At 38.9% G+C, this 20,862-nt stretch overlaps 1 long non-coding RNA gene across 1 annotated transcript in view; it reads right to left on the reverse strand.

Annotated features, from left to right (window-relative positions):
* Positions 1–13,995, reverse strand: part of LOC309672919 — a 56,018-nt gene extending 42,023 nt beyond the window's left edge. Inside the window, exon 1 of the long non-coding RNA XR_014269271.1 lies at positions 13,944–13,995. This is a non-coding gene — a long non-coding RNA (uncharacterized lncRNA). The remainder of the gene's footprint in view (positions 1–13,943) is intronic.
* Between the last annotated feature and the right edge of the window lie 6,867 nt (positions 13,996–20,862).

The raw sequence follows: 20,862 nt of genomic DNA on the forward strand, positions 1-20,862 counted from the left end.
AGAGGAATATTTTAATCTGAACCTGGTCCCTCACAGATTTTCCTATACCTCTTTAAAAAGTTTTGTATCAAAAGTCGAGAGGCAGGTGTGGGTCAGGAAAAACCAGCTGAGGACAGAAACTCTTCAAACATCGTTGCTGAAAAAGAAAACTGTGAAACTGCACGGTTAAACTGTACCAGGTATTTATTTAGGTAGTTAAAGAAGAAGTAAGATAGAGCTTGGGAGGCAAGGTTAAAGTCCTGTTTGCCATTAACTACAAAGCAACACAGAGATCAAGTCAATCTTCGAGTGTGCCACTGATGTTTGGAATGCATGTGTTAAACAAAGGCACTGCAGGAACAGGGAGTACCTTTCAACTAATTACTATTTTTAATGTTATTTTCCTGGAGACTTTATTTGGTTTAAGGCCTGCAGGTGACTGTTTCACTCTTCAGTTTTATTGATTATAGGTTTTTGCTACAGTACAGTAACACGATTTTTTGCTTTTTTTGGTTTGAAGGATGTTTCCCCCCCCCCAAAAAAAATATTGTTGCATGACAGAATTACCCACTTGTAACTGTCTAAGTCACTTTTCTTGGAGAAAATGTACATTGAATTGTACTTCAAGATAAGAACACAATATATCCTTTAAAGAAGGATGAAAATAGTTCTATGGGAAACTTTTGGCAGAGAGCAAAGGTTTTCCTGGAAGATCCTGGTCTACTGAGAAGATCTTTTGCTGCTTCCGCAGTTTTCCATCATTCTTCAAGATTAATTATCAGTAAGAAAATACGGTTCAAATGCTGACACATTTTATTTCACAGTTAATTAATGATTTACTCAAAATTCTCAGAACTTGGCTCCTTATAGAACAGTGTATTTAGGATTTTTACACAGAATTGAATAATAATGATAATGAATTTTATATTAATCAATAATCACTTAGCTGTTTACGCCTTATTTTCAAAGTTTAAATCTATGTTTTGCCACTTCTTAAAATATCTAATGTCCTTCTAGGAAACTTCATAGGAGTGTTAGACTCCAAGGTAGCAACAAAGAAGTGGCTTGTGGATTTGGTGAATATTTTCCTTACTTCAGAATACAGAATATTTTTTTTTTCCAGAGCATGGAAAACATCATTTTACCAGTTCCTTTATCCACTTCTTTCAACTGGAACACAAAATCGCTATCAAATTCTGGTGAAATTTTAAATTAATGGTGTTCAGACACTCAATCTGGTTGAAATTCTCCCAATGAGTAAAACAGTAGCTAAAATTGTCTGACATTTAGGAACCTGTAGGGTTATTTCTGTCAAAGGGAGGAATTGATAAAATTCAGAATATATTGTTCCAGACAGTCACGTTTATGAAGAATTAATGCAAAATCAGCCGAATAAGAACAAATACTCTCTTTGTGCACATTTTCCTTATCTGGCCTTCCACTCAGTTCTCTGCCCCAAGGCGTTCTGATTCTGAGATCTTTCTTAGTGTCTGCCTGCATCTTTCCTTGTCTGCTGGTTTTTCTTTGCTAACATAGCTGACTATGAAACAATTTTCCTAGAATCTATATTTGTGATTGGAGTCTCTAGGGCTTCGTTTTTACAGAGCATTGCAATTCAGCTCAAATATCAGCTTCTCTCTCTTTTTAAATATGTCTGTTGATATCCATAGGTTGGGTTTGATGGTGTTAATGTCTTCCAACTTAACAAGAGAAGGGTGAAGGTTCATAAACGTTTCAGTTTGACTTCAAGCTCCTATTCAGCTGGTTCCAGCTCTCATAAAGGGCAGTGCCCTGTCTTTACTCAGACAAGTAAGAAATCATACTTCCCTTCTCTGCTTATTAAATCTACAAGGATCTGAGATGGAGAGCCAGAGCTGTCTTAGAGTTTCACATTGCCATGTATCACAGTAGCTTCAAAGTACTTGGGTTTAGAAAGCAGCTTCTGTTCTCATCCAGGAGCAAATGGGCAGGAGGGAAACGATGCCTGGAGTCTGAATTATTTTTTTTTGCCATTATCTCTTGGAGTTGGAAGACTTAAGTTACACCTTTTGCTGCAATAAGGCTAAGACTAAAGGTTTAATCTAATATTACATCCCAAGTTATATTATAAATACTATTCTATTTGTTATTTTGGGGGACTGTATGATGACAGCATTGGTTTTCATTCCAGATTACATCCAAAATAAGAAAAAGAAAAAGGAAGACAGATTTCCTAACAAACACTATCTGTTTATCATCAGCTGCCAAGAAACTGTACAGTACCTTAGGGAAATGGAGTGCTTTTTTCTATGGCTTGGGAGTCTGGACCATTGTGGGAGCTTATGAAATTGTGAGTCCACAGGTTTTGTAAAATTAATGTCTTGGAAACGAAAATTTGGATTTAATCTATTTAATACTAAAGGGAACACAGAATAATTTTCCAGACTAAAATCCTGAAAGAGGCGTGAACGGAATAATGGGACCAGAATTGTTTTTATATCACTAACATTCCTTCTCCATTCATACAGCTCACACTCTGTCAGCTATGAGCTCTTATGTGCTTGTGTACCTCTTAAAGAGCGCAAGAGAAAGACAAAGAGATAGCCCTTCCAGTACTGTGATCAGCCATGTATTATTAACTAACCACAAATTAAAGTAATTACTAATGCTTATGTATGTAATATTCCTGAACAATATCTACAAAACAATCGTTTCTACAGGAGTTTTGTAAATATGAGCCCAAATTAACTATAAAGTATAATCAGTTCATTTAACTCAATGCAATAATTGACTCAACAAAATCCTTCACCACAAAAATATGCAGGATAGAAGAGCAAAGACTTGAACATAGGTCAGCAGTTGTCCTAATATTTTCAGTAATTGAACCATTTCTCTAACTCTGTAGAAATAAAGAGGAACCATACAAAGTCAAGAACTTTTCTTTCTGGCAGTGTAATCACACTTAAATGCCAGTGAGAACCAAAGTTAATCAAAGGAGCGGTCTTCATTACAAGTATTAACTGTAATTTTAAATACCTTGCAATGAAATAAAGAATTAACTTCCACAATCTTTCAAAACATGGCTATGCCATTGGAAAAAGTTATGTACCTGCAGATGCAATAGCTAAAACTATTTAAATAACTACACTTAAGGGCTTTCAGAAACTGTTCTGTGATATTTGATCAAAAATAACTAAAAATTGTTTTCTCCATAATCACTTGAGCCTAGTAGTATAACCATAAGATTAGAGACAAAGCATCTATTTTCCTACTAACTTTATTCAAGTGTTGTCATAGATGATATGCAAGAAACAAAATCAGATGCCTAAGCAATGTGTCCAGGAGCAAGTGGACTGCATGAGTAGATGTAAGTTTGGCAAAAGGATTGAGAAATTGTCCCTTGCCACTTTCATGTCCTGAGGGTATTCATATCTACTCTGATCAAAGCGCTCACTTATTCTGCTCTTACGTCAGATTCAGAGTTGCTCCTATTCACTCAATCCACTTCCACTTTAACTTACCAACATAGCTTTCGTGATCAATAAAAATTGATGTTGGTTTTACACTGAGAACACTTTGAAGCCCTGAAAACATTCATATGCTGAACCATAGTTCTATTTGTTCAAAATTTTGCCTCTGGATGCTGTTAAGTTCTGCAATTAAGAACTACAGGATAAAGGAAAAGATCTGCAAGTCAATATTCAAGATTTGGAACTGGCTAACTTGCTAGTGATGTCTTATTTTAAAATAATGTTTCATTTACAATAGTTATCATTTATAAAATAGGATAGCAACCTTTCCCCCAAGATTCATACATGGGAACATTTCAGTGTTTTTCCTGTAGCTGATTCACAATAGTGACCCTACACAGAAGCAGAAAAGTCCCCTCTTAGTGAGGGATTCTTTCAGATTGGGTATGCTTAGACCTACTGCATAACAACAGGTAGGAGAAGCATGTAAAATATCACCAAAGAGGTAGCTCAAAGCAACACTTTTTGTGTGTGTCCAGTCTTTGTGTGTGTCCAACTTTTTGCATGTGACAATCACCGATGCCATGCACGTGCTGCTGATGTTGCCAAACTGCTATCTCTGTTGTCAAGAACCTAGTGAGATATGACACAAGTGATGGATCTCTAGACAGAGCTAATGTAACAAATGAAACGAACTTTATATTATCTGATTAGGATTCTGGGGCCCAAATTTTCAAGCTTTTCACAAAAATTGTAATTAAGACTAGAATTCCCAAAGTATATGCCAGTTTTTTAAGAAAGCTCAATTCTTAGCTTTCCAGAAAAGGAACTGTCCAAGTGACATAAACTGTCTCTCTCCTTCCCAGCTATACCAATGACTTCTCTGTTGCAGGCTTATTCTTATTGGGAGCCCCTGAAGAATCCCAGGCACACAAACCTGTGTTCTAAAGGAGAGACATTGTTATCCCTTGTAGAAACATCAGACCACATCAGCTTTGCCTTTAAGAGTCTATGTAGACTGTCCCCATGGCTTTCTGGAGTGACACAGAAGGAGGAATACACTTAAGAACACTACTTCTGAAATGAACATTGCGCACTTGCAAATAAGACCAGTAGAAAATAGAACTAATGAGAGAAAATTCAGCATTTAGCCTAATTTTTATTTGTCAGTGGAAACTATTATTGCAAGACTAAATAGGAATATTCTCAAATTACAAAAATGAAGATGAAAAAGCAGTACTGTTGACACTGAAGATGTGAAGATCAACTTTGTATTAAATTTTACTCAGTGGAGTCAGTATAAAGGGTGGAGACCTTCTGCAGAATGTTCCCATCTCTCTTTTTTCCTCAGCAAACAGTCAACTGTGCTTGAGCTACCAATACTGCTGTAGGTTCTAGCAAGAGACTACAGCTGTAAACCAGCTTTGAAGAAAAAATAATCTGGAAAAGGAGATTCTCCTCCATATTGTCAAACTCATTCTTTTAATCGATATATTGGCAGGCTTTTGTCTTACTACTAGTTATTTATCATAGCCCACATCCATGTTCTATAGCCTCTCTCTAATTTCCTTTAATTTCCATCTTAAATTATTAGGAGACATCCTCTCTGCTTCTGTATTGACCACCAAGAATCTCAAAGTATTTATTTTCCTTTATATTTTTGTAAATCAGTTGCAGCAACAGAAATGGAAGCCTGATCAGTATATTTTGTTTAGCAGGTATAAAGTCCTTCATTTAGGCAATATTATTGAAGTGCCTACCATGAAGTCTAAAGCAGCTGGGAGTTTAATTGATTCCTAGAAGTGCAATGAAAGTAGAGCAGATAAAAAATGACAGAGTTGTTGCTGATGCAAATGAAAATGTTACAGCAAAGCAGCTGGGGAGAATACTGTAGATGTTTACATTTTCCCAACATGCTTACATTGTTTCTTCCACATTTTCCAGGCAAAGCTCACCTGGTTTTGCTCAAGGCCTGGAATGCAGCGAATTGTGTACAGCACCTAATATTTATTCATGCCATTGTCAAGAACATCTTTGCAGCTCCTGCCAAAGTCTGTCATTGAATGTGTTTATTCAGCTGCATGGCAAAAACATAATACACAGTCATCATTTTTACTTCGTCACCTACTCAATATTTTTCTTCTCCGATTAAATTAACTCATAAATACTGTGCTTTTCATGCCAGAAAAATCTTACTACATCCATTCAACTAACACCCATTTGTACATTTTTATACTCTTGAACATTTAGATACTTCAATAATAAGTTCTGAAACAACGGAAAAGCCAAATGCTCTAATTTACCTGGGACTCTGGAAACACCAATCACAATTTGAAAAGATTATATATTCAGGCAAAACTTTCTGCTAAGCTAAATTTCATCATTACTCTCTATCAACCTTAGAAAGCTGCACATGAATGGAGAAAACACAAGGATAGTAAAGGACTTGGTAAAAAAAAAAAAAGTTTTAATACCAATCTGCATTTCCACAGGAGGATATTGACTGCAGCACAGCTGACAAAGAATAATGTTAGTTAGCGTGAGTAAAAACAGAGCATACCAGGAATCCTGGCTAGACACTTCAGCTTCTAACCCAATGGTGTATTACCATTGTTGCTGCTGCTACCCGTGGTGGGTAAAGCATGGATACTCTCTCGTGCTGTAAACACACCTCCTACCTTGGATGGCATAGAAACTGCAGCTTACAGACATTTGACTTTGTGTCTGGGAATCACTGGAAAATAAGACTCCCCTGGGAAGTCTCTGCCCTCTCTCTGGGCAGGTTTAATTTATGAGACATGTTCTTCTTAAACCCATTCTTAAACATTTTCAGTGATGAAGACTCCATAGCCCTCTCAAAAAAAAAAAAAAAAAATCATTTTTTCCATCTTTAGAGTCAGAAAGCTTTTTCCTAAGGCCTAATTTGAATTTGCCAGAGCAAATTTGCTCTATCTACCAGAAAGAACAAATAATTCCCGTAAAAGGCTGTTGTAAATAAAATCAAAGGCTGTTCTCATGGCCCATCAGTCTTTATTTTAGAGAAAGAAATACAATACACCTCTTCCAATTTTTTATATGTGTCATGTTGTTGTGACCTGGTTACTCTTCCTTGGACTCTAAATACTTTGTGTCTTTCTAGGAGTTTGATGCCCCCAAACCTGACACAATATACCAGCTCAGGCCTTAAACAGTGCTGAGATGGTTGTTCAAGACAATGTAACATGGTGTCAGAATATCTGTGACCTATCACTTTTCCACTTTACTTGTGGCCAGTTACCCTGTTTTAAGAGGAAGGGAAACTGATTTGACATGATTAGTTACAGATAAATTCCTATTCATCAAGTAGATAAATTTCACAAATTCATATTGCCTGCTACTTATTTCCTTCTCATCTTTTGGGGCTTAAAAATTCATTCTGAATTATGGAAAAAATCTTTGGATAAATATGCATGTAGCTAGCCAGAATTTCTTTGCTCTTCCTCTCCCTTTCTGAAAGAACTGGTATTACATTTGACTTTTTACAAATTTTCTCTTGGTCTTCCCTGTGTCCTCCAAAACAATTGGTAGTAAATTTGATGTGGCCATGATGAACTTCATTCTGGGATAATTAACAAGTGTGTCAAAAAATTAAAAACATTTGTCCTGCCCTTCTTTTGTTCTAGGTGGAGGTTTTACCCTTTTTAGCTGGTGTTAATTACACTAGCCAGCTGCTACAACTGATGCATTTAGTAGAGTTTGATCCAATAAAAGGTACAAAATATTTCAGCTGTCACAGCACCATATATCCTTTTCTCTTGAGCTTACTTCCCAATTGTCTAACTTCAGAAAAGTCTGTCTTCCTGAAGGCTATTGTTTTACTTTTGCTGCTTTACCTTCTTCCCTTCCTATGCATTGTGAGTTCTATGACTATCACATCACCCAAGTGATGTTGCCCTTGGTGTCCTGCAATGGAGTGGTGTCATAATGTACGTACGTCCTTCAGAACTCAGTTTCTTACCATTTACACAGAGGAAAGTATGGAACATTTGCTCAGGTCCTTTCAGGTCCATAAAAATCAGAAACAAACACTACTGGAACGAGTGAAACAGGAACTTAAAAGGACTCAGAATTGACTGCTTCACAATGAAGTCCATTCTTTGCCTCCCTTTCAGGATTTTAAAGAGTCAAGGCACCATCCCAATGTGCACCCCTGATCACAGTGTACAGTATTTATGAAGGCAGCCTGCAAATGTGAGCAGAAATAAGGAAGTAATGTGGGATAGACCCCCAACCAGCAAATTGAGAAAGATGAGTTGTGACTTATCTAGTCCTGGCTGAGAGGTCTAGTCAGTCACAGGGCTGAAAAGATATCTGACAACAATAATTTCTCCAACGAAGGCAAAAACCAAAAGAAATCTGGTTTTGAATTCAAAGCCCAAACAGAAGGACTCTGCAGCTAAGCTGAATCCAGGTTAAAATGAGCCTGTTCTTCATTGAGCTTTAAACATGGTCCCTACATTTTCATTATTCAGTACAACAGTGCTAGGGAAGGTGAATTCCCTGCTGTCTTTGCTGCTCTTGCTTCAAGCAAAGCACAGATATCATCAGACCTGAGAGGATGCCTGAGACCTGTTCAGCAAGTCCAAAAGATCCTGAAGTTAACCTTTTGCCAAGGGGAAGCCAGTAAGTGAATATCTGAGGAAGTCTCTTAAAAATTGGAAAACAGCCTCCAGGGAAAAAAATCCTCAACTCTTTTGGAAGACTGATTCGCCTTCAGTTCTTCACTTTCAACTAGCATCAACCAGGAATTTGCTGACCAACATGTTCCACAGTATGCCCTTGCCCACAGTTTGAGAGTTAAAAGCACATAGAGTACAGGCCCTTAGAAGACTCTGCTACTTCATTATAAAAAATATCCTTCACTTGATCTTCCAGATTTAATGCTTTGTAGTAGGCCCTAACTGTGAGATTGCCTGTGTCGCTTTCTTCTTTATCATCATGCATATGCTTTGAGCTCCGTTTTAGACATCAGAGCACAAGATACCCTTCCTTGCTTTTAACCTGCTTCTACTTCCTGAACAATCTATATCCTTTATATTAATATCCCAGCCATATGAATTCTCCCACCAAGTCTCTGTTATGCCAGTTCAGCTGTAATCATGATCAATTACTAAGACTTTCAGGTTTTCTTGTTTATTCTTTATATATTTTCCATTAGTATGACCCTTAAAGGTACTCGTGACTGACTTGCTGTTTTGTTTCTTGTCCTTGTGACTTTATTATGAATAAACACCTCTCTGCTACTTGTAGCTTTTTGACCCTTGTGCACATTGGTGGTGTTTGCTTTAGTATATGGGGTTTTGCCAGCTCTACCCTCAACTCTTAGATTAAAGCCATTATTTCCAGGTTAGCAAATGACTATTCAAAGATGTTTTCCTTCTTTTACTGTGGGTTCAATATTTGCCCAGCAACTTACAGAGTATCACTAATAGTCAAGGTAAACTAACATCCTTCCAGTGTTATAGGCATAGCTATGCATTCATCTTCAGGCTGCGGCTTGACTGTCAAATGGGAGCTTTCACAGGAGTCCCACCTGAGTTTCTGATCTCCATATCTCTGCCCCCTTTCTGCAGATCTTTTGATCTGCCCAGCATCGCTTCCAGCAGTAACTCTGTGACAGGACAGGAAGATGCAACAGAGATCAATGAGGCAGATGAGTTGCAGAAACAGTGACACTTTGACCCAGATTTCTGGGAAGCAGTATGTCTTTAGAGACAGTCAGGAGATGTTAACGCTGTTTTGAAGGTGATGGGACTTATTTGCCACCAACTTTTTTCCCTTTTGGGAAAGTGGCTGCCTGTCCATGAACATCACAGTTCTTGATGGTTTCAGCCTTTCCCTTATTATCACCGAGGCACTCAATCTTACTGTGGTCAGAACAGGTCCCTTCTCAATGTTAGCAGGTGGCTGACGTGGGCTCAGACACTTTGCCTACAAAATGCAATAGACTAGACATTCCCTCCTTCATTACTGGACATCACCTAATCTCGTTTACATCATCGATTTGTCTATTTTCTTCAGCGGTGATGGTATGTATCCTGTTTTATGATAACAGACGCATCCCTCCCTGACCACTTGCAGCTCCCTTCCCTGCTTCATAAGAGATTTTACTAGCAACCACAATCCAAACCAGATGTCCTTTCCTACCCGGCCTTCTTTGGAAGAGAATGTAGGTCACACTCCCTACAAATCTAATGCAGGACTGGAGCCAAGGCATACAGGATCAGGTCCCCATCTGGGCATGGCATTCAGTTTCCTAATTGCTTGCACAAACCAGGATGTTATATGTATAAAGAATTACATTATTTGCTGCACTTCACCAAAACATAGTAGAAAACCTGTAGTTTCAGGGTGGAAGGGAAAAGGGGGAGGAAGAGCAAGACAGAGGCAGCTTTAAACCATATATGTGCCTCTGGGGGACGCTTCAAGAGCCCAAGTAACTAAGTTATGGTGCACCCTGAGGTGTTAATGGGCTGCCCCAAAGCCAACAGCAACTGAAAATCCACGTAATTAGGCAATGGAAACACTCCCTCCAGTCTCAACATAGCCCCATGCCAGTCAGAAGCTTTTTCTTCAGTTACTGAGCAGGAGGAATGTTACCCTGCCTAGATCTATTAAACTGCTGCTTAGACCTCTGCAGCTGGAGTACAGGAACCACAGCCCAGGTAAGAATATGCCGTTTTTTCCTGAAGGCGGCTGACACTCTCTTTGTCAAAGATGAAGTAGTCCTTTTTATCATATGACCAGAATATGGCCATCACCTGGCCAAGCTGCTGGCTGGCAGGATACATACCTATCACCTGAGCAGCATTCTTGACATGTGGCAGTCACCAAATGGGAGGAGTCAAGAGAGGCAGTTTTCTTGCCCTGTGTAAACTGGTGGTGACTATTCAGCTGCCAGAGATAAGGGCAGAAAACTAACGGGGGAAGAGCAGGTCCTCGATCGCTTTCTCTTTGAAGTTTTATTACAGCAGAACTTCCTTCGGAATATTCCACTGGCTGCAGCAGGAGTGCTGCACTTCAGCGGGCCTCTGTCAAACTCCCTCTGATGAACATTAACATACAGGCTTGGAAAATCCTCTGTACTCCAGAGCACATTAGGATCTGCTAAATAACCTGAGACTAGCCTCTGCTAAGTGTTGTACATACTGGGAAAGGAAGCTTTTGTTAAAGGTTTTACAGCTATTATTTGCTTTGGGTTTTGTTTTGTTTTCAAGGAAAGGAAAACAAAATTAATTTAACAAGTAGGTTTCAGATTTTTACAAGATAAATCGATAGGTTTTTGCAGTGATTCTCATGTTTTTACATTACAGCACCCATTTAAATTACCCTGTTAGTCCACAGTGGTGGAAAACCTGGTGAATACATATGGAACCCTTAACTTGCCTTTGCAACTATTTGAAGCATTTAGGAATTCATCAACCAGGAAAGAGAGCAGCATATTGCAAGTACCATATGGGCATTAAATGTGAACTTGTCAAAGGAAGAAAGAATAAACCATTTTTTACATTCCTCATGGCCTGTATTTTTTTCTTTCAGAATATGAATTGTTTCTAACCACATTTTGTTTTGAAATACTCATTACAAGCCAAGGAAATATCCAGATTAGTAAAAGACCTTAGTAGGTTTATGGTCTTCTCCAATGATTACCTAATACATTTGTCTCATCTGCTTTCCTTGTTGTGTGAAAACACGCTGAGGAAACGTGTAAATGCAGTGAATTGTTCCCAACTCTTTTATTCACCTTTCAGCATGCTAGTTCCTTCCCTTGGCATTGATATCATTATGCATTTGTCAAAGATAGACTGTCACTTTAGAGCTTCTATTATGTGCAAGATTTGGCAGCACATTTTACCTTTGGGATTTGCTTATATCCTTTGCATGTTATTGTACTGCTTTGGCATTCAGTAAATTCAGTACACCCATTTCTTTGATGTTCATTCCAGCCCCTAAATGTGGAAACAATGACAGAAATTTTGGATCAAAGCATCCTATAGATGGCAGGCAACATAATTTTGTGATAATTTACATGAACAGAAAGAAATCCCATAGCTAGAATCTAGGCCTGTGACTGTTCTACAATTTATGTACTCTAACATTCAAGAAAAAGAAGGGAATAAAGAACACAGAGGTCCAGTTGAATTCATACCGATGCCCAATTTCTCAATATAATTATAACTCTTTTTTTCCTCCGATATCAAATGCACATTCTCTTAGAAGTATAACAATTCAGAGGTAAAGGACTGAACGGAACAAGGACAGACAATATCTGCCTCATATTTGTTCTATAATTGGGGAAAAAAACAACCTTCCCATTTTCTATTGTTTCCTAAAATACAGTAGCCAATACAAATACAGTAGCCAATCAACTTAAATGCAAACTTTCATCTATGATTTAAAGAAGTAAAAAGTTTTAAAGGAACAAATTATTTTCAAAACTTGCCATCCCAGTTATATTTGTAATGAAAATAAAAATCGTTTGGTCTAGTTGGTTTTAAATTAGGACCTACTGACAATGAGTCAATCTAAAGCCAACATCCTCATCGTTCTTGAGGGCAGAAAAAAGTGTGTAGAGGAACTAAAATATTTGGGTTTGCTGGCATTTCATTTTGCACAAAAAATTAAATTAAATTAAATTAAATTAATTAAATAACCCAAAATCTATTATAAGACATGCATTCTTTTTTTTGTAGCAAGAGAACATGCAAGTGCTAGGACAGCTACTAGGGAGTATTACAATATTAGTCATTTTTTAAGACACATGTTTTGACATCTCCTGTCTCTCTATGTGACTGTAGCATTATGGTACAGTTTGCTTGGCCGGTAATCCTGTACCCATGGATATGTGTAACTACCCCAAACCTCATTTTCAAACTGTGGGCGTTAAAAGCCAATTTTTTTCCAGCCAGCTATATGCAACAGTGCCATCCAGTGGCAGCTCAGCCCACTCACACTTGTATAATCCCTGGGAATCCAACAAAATTATTATTTAAAATAAAATAAACATTTTTTTCCTGGAAGGTAGCAAGCTGTGTTCAGATTAAATGCAAACTAGAGAGCATCAGAGCAATACATCTTCAGTTGCTATAAAATCCTCTTACTGTATCCATTGGCGGATTTTAACCGTACAAACCAGAGTGAGCTTTTGTGTGTGTGATGGGGGGGCCGTGCAGAGGTTGGGGCAGCCACCTGTGTGGAGGAGAGCACTGAGCTCCAGGCTTAGAAGCTTTTAGAGTATAATGGTACTAGGTTATGTCTTACCTGAAGTGTGAATTCACCTCTGTGACTAATCTTGGCAGCGATTGGCATTTAGGGCTGCTGGTTTAGGACCCTAAAATCCCACCCCCCCGTGTCCTGTATGGCACTGAGTGTCTTTCAAGTGTTAGCAACAGCTGTATTTTGTACCAAGGTAATGCTCTTGATTGCCGCATTTAAAACTCTTCTGTCTAATATTCATAAGCAAATAAACACCCCCCAAACCAATATACTTGTATGCATTGTATAGAGAACTATACAGAACAAAGTATTGCCATAGTAATTAATTGACAAAGAACATTAAATACCCCTCATTTCTTTCAAAAAAGATATATGAAGGTGCACAAGAGAATTTGTGCATTTGATTAATTCTCAGCCTTGCACAATTTCCTTGTTTTGACACAACCTTGCCAAAGGCCTTTAACTATTTACATCCCACGTGATAACTGCTGGCAGATGTGCCTATTATTTTAATCACCTTAAGGATGGATAGAATAAACCACAGAAAGTTTAAATTACTTGCCCAAGATTATGCCACAAAGCATTGATATAGCCAAGGACAGATCATGCAGGACTGACCTTTAGTCTCTAACCCAAGCTACCAGCCCATGACAGATAAAGGCAGGCTGGTTGTCTTTTTTCTCCAAAGTGAGAAAAAAAAAATCTGTTATTTTAATTGTAAGAAAAATCATAGAGTGTGTTTTTTTTGGGAAAAAAACCCACCCCAAACCAAACCAGTTAAAATTTCAAGGTTGAGGGAGCATCTGCTCAGGGGAACATTCACATTAAACTCTTCGCCTCTCTATCAAAGAAACAAAACCAACCCCTATCTTCAGAGACCAGATGCTCTGCAGGGCTCAAGCTAGTGATCAGCAGAGAAAACTTGCTCATTTAGGCCCTGGCCCAGCAAATCATGTTGCAGGGGTGCTGCTTCAGACTCGTGAGCAACACTTTAGAAGTATGTAGGCATAGTTCCTTGCTTAAAGTTATAACCTCGTTCAACCATTCTTTTGAAAGGGTGCCTAATGATAAATGAACATGAATATTTTAGCGCCTTCTCTAGATAGAACAGGGTATTTCAGAGACCAGAAGCCCGTAGCACACGATTTGGCACACAAGCCCTCCACACATCACTTTCAGCCTCTCCTTCCCCTCCAGCACAGGGGAAGGGCCATCTCCGCCTCCATGGCAGAACATTTTGGTGCCCTCCACTTTCCTCACCTCAACCTCTGCTCTCCTTCCTTCAGCTCAGGCGCTGGTGTGCCATCCCTGGAGCAGGGCACGGCTGGGCTGGCCTCCCCTTGGTCCCCTCCGTCCCCATCCCGCCGGCGGTGCCGGGTGGTCCCCTCCCGCGGGGCTGGACCAAGCCGCTCCCCAGCACTACCATGTCCTGCCACCTTGAGGTGCAAGAGACCGGCGCTAGGAATCAATACTGTCCTTCTCGTGACATCCCAAAGCCCAGACGTGTTTTGGTGGCTTACGGTGGGTTTTTCAGTATGGCAAGAAGTCCGTGGTGGTCCATGTATGTTTGCTTATAACCTTCAGATAACCGCATACTTTATTCTATTGCCTAATCTAATATTGCATTAAATTTCTTAAGGATACTTTATACTTACAGGCAATGGTTTGATGGGGTCATGCACAATAAACCTGCCTGACCAAATCCAGATTTTAGAACACAGCAGGAAAATTTGTTTTACATGGTCAATTGGTCATTTTTTGTATCTCAGACCCTATCAGAGTGTCCATAGGAAAAACATAAATCCTATAAAATGGTAGCAGGGTTTCTGATTTACTGACAGTTGCTCATTTGAGTTTTCACAAAAATATTTAGCTATAGGACAGTGTATTAGGCGTATTCTTAAAGGTAAATAACTGCAGCCAATAAAAGTTCAGCCTATAAAGGGTCCCATCTTCTAGGAGTTTTCTGCTCCGAGAATTACTACCAGCATAATCATGGCTCCCTGCACACTAATATTTCCTCTGATACAGTATGATCAATGTTGTGGAAAAACATTTATTATATTTCTTCTAGCTACTTAAAGGCATTACTGAATTATGAGCATCGCAAAACGAATCCACTGTGCATTTTTTCTTTATGTGACGTTTTTACAATCTTCATTTTCTGCTTTGCAGCCACTGAGCTATAGTGATCGCACTATGCACCCTCTTACAACTGACACAGGGGCCAGGAACTCCTTTCTGCTTTATTACATTTGAAATGCACTTCATATGACAACATTCATTCTCATTCTGCATTGGAACCTTATTTAAAAGGAGAAGCCATTTTTTACTGGACCTGTACTTAAAGGGAGAACTTATGAAAGAAATTAAAATGAGGTAAGAGGGTTTAAACAGCTGTTTCAAATATGCCTAGTTAACAAAGGCAACAAAGTTTTGAGTCAAAAGGGAGAAAAATGGACACAGAGGTATCAATGCATCAAGCTGTTCTTAAAATTATAATAATTGCAAAGATGCTAGTTTATTTTCTTTTATATATAGTTTTGAGACATGGAGCATTACTGGGGACATTTTAGCTTCCCTGAAACAAGGAATAAATGAATAAGGAAGGAATAAGTAAAAGCTGAGTCAGGAGTAAGATTCAGCTACACAGGATACAAACTTGCAGAGGGCAGTCCACCTCATGGCTACTACTCACAGCATCTGTAGACTCATTAAAACCTTGTGGTAGGAAGTCAGTTCAAGTAAGATGGAAACAGCAGCAGGTTCATTGAAATTATATTTTCCTTTGGTAGAAGAAAACTGAATGTTACTTTTCAGAAAATAATCCTAATAGTCATATGTAAACGTATTCTTCTCTATAGGGATGAAATAATTATTCACTCTTCCTGAGTTCGTATTCAGTGAAAATTTTCATCCAAAGCAGCGTATTAATAGAAAGAGAGTGTGAGGCAAGAGAGAAATGTATAATAAGTTTGAGCACTTGAACCTGTGATTTATGGCCTAGAGCTACAGGCAACTTTATTACAAAAATGACTTCACCTATTATAACTTTACCCAGGGCTCTCTGGAGATGGTAGGGGGCTGACTAGCATTAGAATATCAGCAGTGTTCATAAACAATTCCAGTGTCATTCTCACTTCCCTTTCCGCTCTTGCCCTTAATGCATACGTATCATCTGTTGCCTCCTTTCCTGCTCCTTGATGTAGGCAGATCATGGTACTTCTCTCGGTCTTCCTGTGGGAACTGGCCACAGCCTCCCATTTGTCATGAGCTCTGACTGAAAGGTTCCTCTCATATTTTTCTCTCCTCTTGCCTGAAGGACTGCCCAATTCTGAGTGACCCTTTTGGTAACGCTTGAAATTTGCTAACGATGGTTTTCTGTGCACTGCAGCTGATGATATTGAACATTTAACCACCATCTTTGAAGCACTGCACAATATACCAACTGGCCTTTCATTTTGTGAAACTATTGCATCAATTTCCAGCAACTGTTTTATTAAATATAGATCTGTGCATGTTTTATGGAGATTGCATGTCCATTTGCATTATTCCAGGGCTCTGTCTTTAAACTGTCTAGTGATAATCCTACTTAAGACAAATTAAAAATCTCTAAATGGCATTGGAAACAGAATTTCATTTCACAAATGCAGCCAAAATACTGGCACCCACAATAAATGGTTAGTAAGGGCAGTTGCACCGTTAGTTATGGCCTATCCTACAGGAAACCAGAAGTCATCAAGAGAGATGACATTTCTTCAGGTGCACAGGGATGTTGCAAGCATTATTCTGAAGATCTTCTTTGTCAGTCATGACAAAACTTCCTCTGGCATGAATGGAAGTGACACAAACTGCCATGATGGCATCTCTGTAAGTCTGCCTATTATACAGGAGTTGTGTATTTAGTATGGGGTGATCATCATCACAGTTACAGGGCATGGCCTCTTCAAGTAGTGTAGGTTGTTTCTCTCCAAAATAATAGTTATTTTGGTGAGATACAAAAGATACAAGACTGGCTGTCAGCCAGATTTCAAAGCATAAATAAGCCATGGCCTCATTTATGTACAGTCTTTACAGGCGACAGTAATATGTATGAGTGACTGCTATATTTAGGAATGACAAGATGGGCATTATTAATAGCTTAATTGACATTAATGCGATTACCCCTATCCTTATTATAGTTTGTAGAATTACACAGAAAGCACTGGCTGAGGTCTTATTTTCCCTAGAGCTACCCAAGGATACGACATTTTCCACCATGCCAAATCTAGTCTTTGACATTAGATACTTAGCTACAGAATCATCCCAGTAAATCATTATAAATGCATTATAATAAAGATGTTATGAGCTATTGGATATTAAGCCCCAGCCCCTGAAGAGAGATAAATACACTGTTTTCAAGATTTCTGCTTTTGTTTTGCAATGGAAAAAAGGGTTTAGCTTACAACTAAAGAATTAAAAAATCTTATGCTGATAATTAAAAAATAAACTTCACCCTCTCTGGTCAGATCAAAGCTAAACACACCCTCAACATAAAAAAGAATACCTCCATAAAACATGAAGAACCACATCTTTGGTCCATCACAACCAAGCTTCTCATTTACAGATGCACATTTTTGTATATACTGCTTGGAGACACAGCTATTGTATTTCATATGCAAATATCTCCATTTAAAGACCTGATTGCTGTGCCTCATCTCCAGAAAACTTGCTTCCTTTTTTTGGTTTGTTTGGGGCTTTGTTTGTTTGTTTGTTTTCTTAGTCTTGGTCTCCCTTCAATATAGAAAGGCAAGATTTTCTATTACTCTCTGATAAAGTAGTATATCACCTACAGGATCCAAGCCCAGGAGGTAAAAATAAACACAAATTTCAGGCTCAGGACTGCCTAATATTAAATTTTCATCAACTTTACAGGAGACATGGATTAATTCAGTTTCCAGCACAAAGAGAAACAGAGAAGTAGAAACATCATGACCATACATTAATTATACTGAAGTAATACATAGGAGCACTTGGGACCACCATGCTAGGTACTGGACAAAGACATAACAACGCAATGGCGCATTGTTTCCTTCCCAAAGAAACTGCATTGCAATACAAGCAAAGTAAACACAAAACGCTTATGAGTACATGTCGGTCATTATGAAAACCAAGAAAACAATTATCACAGCACAGCTTATAAATACCAAAACTGGGATTGCAAAATTAATTTTCAAACTAAATATGAAGTTTTCCCATCAAAACATGTTAAAGTGAATGCCTATGCAGTTTCATGGCTTTGCTGGGTTTCATTTTCTCTAATTCATTAAACCCAGCTGATTTGGGATTTTGGTTGATTAAGTCTAAAATCCACTGTAATATGGAATTATCATTATATACACACATATAAGTTCTTATGTCTGTATTAGCACATGTACATGTTGGTATGCGCATGTGTAGAGGAAGGACTTGTCCTTTCCCCTTTTCTTACTACCTCCTGACAGTAACCTGTAGGCACATATATTACAAACTTTTAAAAGTTATATATCATTGTGGTGCATTCCATTTTTAGCAAGTCTTTCTTGGAGGTGACTGGGAATAAATTCAGCTTGAACTACTGCCTGAAAGAGATCTGTCCCCAGTATAAGCGACTGCTTAGCTATGCTAGTTTGTCAGCTTTCAGGGCAGGGTTGATTGATGTGCCTCAAACCGGGACACTGTCCTGGCTGTGCTCCTGATCACAGCTCAGACTCCCAGAAAGAACAACTCCCATAACAAAGAGTGAATTAAAATTGAAGCTTTAGCACCAACCAGGCACTTCTTATTTTGTAAAGTCTTAAGTCAGGTACTTCATTATACTTCAACTCTTCTAAAACAAATACAGATCTGGCATCTGGTGAAAATACTTCCTGTGAAGGTTTCATCTGTTCTCTAGTGAAACTCAAGACGAGACTATGGTATATAATCCAGTGTTTTAATCTAACTCTGAGTTTGCAATATATGTTGCATATTTTTGAGGATAACATTTAATTGTTTGCAAAACCAGTGTATTTTTTACATAAAACATTTGGTTTTGACTACTGAATGGTTAATCGGTGAGGCTTATCAGCTATAGGGGCAAAATAATCAGGACAATGATGGATGTCTTGCCTTTTGATCTCTCCAAAGCAAGGCTGGAGGCCTATGGAGAAGATCCTATGGTCCAGTAAAAGGTGTGAGACAATGTCAGGAGGGCCAAAATTTTACAATCTATAGAAACAAACAAAAGATCTAATGGCCATTTTCAGCCTTCAAGGCTAACACCATTTAGATATATAATATGCACAGAAGGTTTTTAGAGAAGAAAAGATTTGTCTGTGTTATTTTCTTCATTATTTCACATCATGGAGCAAAGGAAAAAAAAAGACAAAAGCAGTGCTATTTAGGTACTACCCTAATTAGCTGAGATCCAACAACATTATGAATGCCCATCCTCCTCTCAGAGGAGAGAACAGGAGCTTCTGCAGCATCAGGGGGACTGCAGTAAGAGCTATGGAGCAGTCCGAACTCCCTTACACTGACTAGTTAGTAAGCTGGACATCAGAGAATTTTAAATTCTGGCTCAACTCATTGAATTCAAGTCTGGCTTTGGAAGATAGCTCTGGTATTAAAAAGGTGTAACATAGCTCAGAAGACATGGATACGTTTCCTGGCTCTGCTTCAGATTTCCTGTGCAACGGATAATATATGGAACTATTTCTAGAAGTAACTTGGCTTAAGAGAACAGGATTCTTCAGTCTTTGCCCAGATGACTGTTGGCTCTGCTTCACAATCCCTTTTGGAATAAGCTGCAGCAGCAAAAGAAATTAAAACTCTATAGAAGATATTGAAACTACAACCCACCCACTCCCTGAAGAATGTGTGGAGCCTATAACAGAAGCACAGAAGGGTGGTGTGCAAACTTCCCAGCTGTTGCAATTCATGGCCTTGCATATGAATATCAATTTATATTTTTTTTAAAGTTAAATTGAAGTGAATATACCAGGCTGTGAACAACGGCAAATGAAGGCTTTGATTCACAACCCTACTTGGACTTGGCTGCAGCAGCGGAAGAAGTTACTGCCCCTCTTTGGCAGTTGCTCAGTCCCTGCAGCTAAAGCGGTGAAAGATGACCAACCTATAATCTAATTCTGGTTTTCAGGCTATAGTCTAAAACTGATTTTCAGCCAGCCATGGAGCTGTCATTACCAAATATCTGTGCAGTGAGTGACCGAATATTCCAGATAAAAGTGAAAGCTGACAGAGGTAAAAAGAGAAAGAGAAGCTACAGAATGGACATATTTTAAGATTAACTTGATAGCACCTTTTCCAGAACAGAGAAAGTGGTGAAAGAACAGCCTTAAAGCTTACCACCTTACCCAAGTATCAGGCACCAACAGCGAAAGACAAGCAAGTCTGAAATACTGTCTGATGGATTTCTGACAGCAGCTGTATGGCTATGGTAAAGAAGACCCACAAGTCAAAGCCAACAGTGAAGAGGTTATTGGGCATTACCTGTAGATTTAGTCAAAATTTTGTCTAAGAATGTCTCTAAATTGGAGAAACGTGGATTTAATGGATGGAGCACTGGGTGGATAAGGAATTGTCTGGATGGTAACATTCAAAGAGTTGTCAACAGCTTGATGTCCAGGTGGAGACCAGTGATGAGTGGCGTTCCTTAGGGGTTGGTATTTGGGTCAGCTCTGTTTAACATTTCTGTCAGTGACATGGACAATGTGATTGAATGCACTGTCAGCGAGTTTCCCATAAACACCAAGCTGTGTGGAGCGGTTGACATGCTGGAAGGAAGGGATGCCATCCAGAGCGACCTGGACAGGGTTGAGAGGTGGGCCCGTGTGAACCTCATGAAGTTCAACACGGCCAAGTGCAAGATCCTGCACGTGGGTCAGGGCAATCCCAAGCACAAATACAGGCTGGGCAGAGAATGGATTGAGAACAGCTCTCAGGAGAAGGACTTCAGGGTGTTGGTGGATGAGAAGCTCAACATGAGCCACCAATGTGCACTTGCAGCCCAGAAAGCCAACCATATCCTGGACTGCATCAAAAGAAGCATGGCCAGCAGGTTGACAGAGGTGATTCTTCCCCTCTACTCCACTCTGGTGAAACCCCACCTGGAATACCGTGTCCAGCTCTGGGGCTCCCAACAGAAGAAGGACATGGA

The sequence above is a fragment of the Vanellus vanellus genome, assembly GCF_965231255.1.
Source record: "Vanellus vanellus genome assembly, chromosome: 5".
In the NCBI taxonomy this organism is placed as follows: domain Eukaryota; kingdom Metazoa; phylum Chordata; class Aves; order Charadriiformes; family Charadriidae; genus Vanellus; species Vanellus vanellus.